Below are 3,756 nucleotides of genomic sequence, written 5' to 3'. Positions count from 1 at the left end.
GAACAATATCAGTCAGAGAATCACCTCTGATCTGGACGCTTTAACGGACCAGAGACTTTGGAGCGTCCAGCAGCTGATCCGCTAAGCAGTGTAACTATATATTGTATATTTGGCGTTTGTCATCTCATGTGTGATTAATTGGAGCGTAGCCGTGGAGCATTTATTGCCCAGCGCTCTGCGCTTGTTTCTGCCTAATGGATCTGCACTTTAATTTCTTTCCTCTCTCAACAGTCAGCTGTTATTCCTCTACTTAAACTACAATAAGTAGCTCATATTCTCTTTAGGTTTTCTCTGTGTGCTGCAAACTCATTAAATGTAAAGTCATTAGAAGCCCGAACCACCATCAGGCAAATAATTCTGGTCCGACCCGAAATATTGTTACCCGTCAAATGACCTGTCCAAACAGAGCTTCCTAACCAAGGTGTCCATAACTCTTCAACACGCTGTCAGCTCMCGGTCAGAAAGACGCATTTAGTTCAGTGTCCATGAGATGATATTCAGAAAGGATCTTTTATTTGATTGATTTTAGTTCCATCTGTGATGAACTCTTAGCATAAAAGTCTATCATGTCTCCATGTGCGCCAGTCAAAKGTGTTAATTATAACATGTCAAATGACAGAGGGGCTTAAAAACTAACCAAATATTCAGTTTGGTTATTTTTTAAAATTATATATATGTGCACACACACATTTAAAATTTTGCCCCCCCAGAGGTAGTCCTGGCCCCCCCTTGGCTCCCCCAACTTTAAAAGTCTAGCTCCGCCACTGGCTGTAATAGATAACAATACCTGTCCTCTGATGCTTAGACCCTGAAGCATCAAAAATGTTTTTGGCTGTAGTTCATTTTGTGGACTTATTTACATTAATGTGACTTAATTCATTTGGTTTAGTGATGACAACTTTTTGTGTTCACTTAACTTAAAAGTCACAAATCTAATCTAATTAACTTAAATTGACTTAACTTAAAGGAACATTTTACTTTATTTAACCAGGATAATTTTTCCTGTTTTTTTTTTATTTTTTTGTTAGATTTATTTTAGTTATTTAAAAAAAATTTATTTGACTCCTCCGCTCCTTAATTTATTCATAACAGCCAAGCGAGAACAACATTGTTCTCGCGCGGTTTTGTAATCACGCAACAGCTGCACGTCGGCGTCCCAAATTAACAGGAACGACTTATATAGCTGCTAATCGGACCCCGGAGGAGAGACGCTGTCGGACTTGCAGACGTATTGAATCAACAGAAAGTTGTAGCTTTCACAGTGGTCAAGAGGGACCTGGTGAGTGTTCGGTCAGGAGCTAATATGCTAGCACTAGCTCCCCAGCCTATTAACTTTTGTGAAAAAGGAATTGATTGCAATTAATTATGTAATTGAAGTATACATGTACATGTCATTGATCATTTAGGCCTGTTTATACAGGCCAGGTGCCTTTCAGATTCCACCCCCGCTCAAGGAGTGGTTGACCGGATGGGATATATTCAGGATTGTCTGGCTAAACCGGACTGGCGAGCTAACCATTAGCGGATCCAGGGATAACTACTTCTATCTTCTCTCTCTTTTCGAGCTGGATGGAGATGCAGCCCAAGAGTCTTCTCAGAAAGAACTGGATTATTTTCTTCACCATTAACAAAGACTTATCGACTTCCTTGTTTTGAGGAAATCCTGTTGGACTATAAACTGTGCTTTAAACTTGTATATACTGTACATAGTAATACACTTCACTGATTGCACACCATCTAACTGTGTCTGTGTTTTTACAATCTGCCTCCACCTCCAGTAGACGAACCTAGAAGTTTTAACAAATCACTTGAATTTACTTTAATTTGGATTATTCAATTAATAGTCCTATAATGTAACCTGGGTTACATTTACTTGAAATAATGGAGTTCAATGCCAGATTTGTTTCCTACATCTGACCATTTCAATATATTATAATCTTCTAACTCAGTTCATTAAGTTTATCTATCTCAGTTTACTAAGTTTTTATAACTTAATTCATTAAGTGTGTTTAACATGACAAATTTAAGTCACTCTTACTCAAATCTTTCACTTCACTTTTGTCTAAAATAATTCAGACCTCTTTGACTAAATTCTACACAAAGTCAACTCAAATTTTTAAGCTGTTCCAAACTAAACGACTAAAATATCCAAAATTACATTATCACTCACATTGTACTTTAAATACAACAGGTAACACAGGTGTGCAGATTGACAGCTTCTGCTCAGACAAAACAGCAGCTGAATGACTGTATGTGCATTATAACCATAAGTTTAATGTTGTTATGCACGCAATTATGTTTCTGTAAACCATGTGTATATTTTGTTGACTTATTATGAGTTTATTTCACTGTTTCTGTTTATATTAAGCTATGCATGTGGCAGTTAGCTATCATAAGGGAATTATTACTGATTTCTGTCTAGCAGATATTTCAGTTATTGTGTTGCTACTTCTATGATAATGATGATAATGTGCCTTTGCTGTAAAGCTGCATGCTGTGTGTTAATTCATAACATCTGATCTTAAGGTTAAACAACCAGTCTGAGGTAATATGCCAGCTTATTTAGCTGTATGGTGTATTTAAGTTCAGCTTCGCTGTATCGTTATGTTTATGTTGTAACTTTGTGTTGCTCACCTTTTTCAATGGGACAGGTGTTTGGGGTTATGCTTGTATCAGGATTAGAGCTGCTGCTGACTGACTCACATGTTAAGTGGTAAAAGGTACAGGTAGAAGTTAAATATATGAATATGACTGTCATGTCAATTTGTGACATGACAGTCTACAACTGTCTTGTTACATTTAATGTAGCTTGTCAAGCTGCCTAGGAATATAAACTAAACATACTTGTTACTTTCTGCTATGTTGACTTGAATAATACTTTCAAGAACTAGCAGAGCCTTTGGGCTCACTGCATGTTCAATATTGCATGTTTACAAACTATTTCAGTTTTATAGGACTTATAAATAGTTACATTTTATTTAGCAACATGTTAGCAGAGTCATGATATGAGCAGAAGTTGATGTAGTTCAATAAAGACTTTAAATACTTTGAGCACAATTTATTTGTACATCATGACAAACATTAAACTCTCAGTCTTACACAAAGAAAATTATAATATGTACAAATTATAATATGTAAATATAAAATACAAATGTACAAAAGTAACATGTTCACATTTGTTCTTGCTGCAACACCTGCACTTGAGCAAAATATAAATTACAGTCAGTCACTGCTGTACTTCAGGAGATGCAGTTACTGTCAATGTGACCATATTAATAAACAGTTAATAAACAAAACTTCAGTAAATTTACATTCCAGTTGTTTATCATGTGTCACATAGCAGGTGGTAGAGAAGGAGGTAGTAGACGGCAGGTTGACGTTGATACTCTTTCATCTTGTTATTAATGCTTCTGTTGCTTTTTCTGATACACTTACAATGTGTATAATGGAAGAGCTTTATGGATTTAAAATGCTACCACACATACAGTTCACAGCGGATCACATCATCATTATATGGCTGTTGGCAAACAAATAACTTGCTGAGCATTTTCATGAGATGATCTGTTAGAAACTGCACCAGTTCTCTTAAAGAGCAAAAAAAAAAAAACGTTTAAAAAAGAAATAAATTTAAACTTCAGTAATGATCCTCATAATGCTGCTCCTGTGTAATGCTGTTTACCGTTTGCCTACCAAGATGGCAAAACTTAACTTCCAGGTTAATTTACTTCTGGTTTAGTGTTGTAGGAGTTATCTACT

General features: G+C 35.9%; 1 long non-coding RNA gene across 1 annotated transcript; it reads left to right on the top strand.

Annotated features, from left to right (window-relative positions):
* The first annotated feature begins 1,064 nt into the window (after window positions 1-1,064).
* LOC108166036 (uncharacterized) lies at window positions 1,065-3,503 on the top strand. Its single transcript, XR_001776340.1, has 2 exons — window positions 1,065-1,279; window positions 1,421-3,503. It is a non-coding gene; the product is annotated as an uncharacterized LOC108166036 (long non-coding RNA).
* Window positions 3,504-3,756: the final 253 nt, after the last annotated feature.

This window comes from Poecilia reticulata, unplaced genomic scaffold (assembly GCF_000633615.1).
Source record: "Poecilia reticulata strain Guanapo unplaced genomic scaffold, Guppy_female_1.0+MT scaffold_378, whole genome shotgun sequence".
Classification (NCBI taxonomy): domain Eukaryota; kingdom Metazoa; phylum Chordata; class Actinopteri; order Cyprinodontiformes; family Poeciliidae; genus Poecilia; species Poecilia reticulata.
Note: the sequence above shows the minus strand (reverse complement) of the source record. Positions and strands in the feature narration are given on the sequence as shown.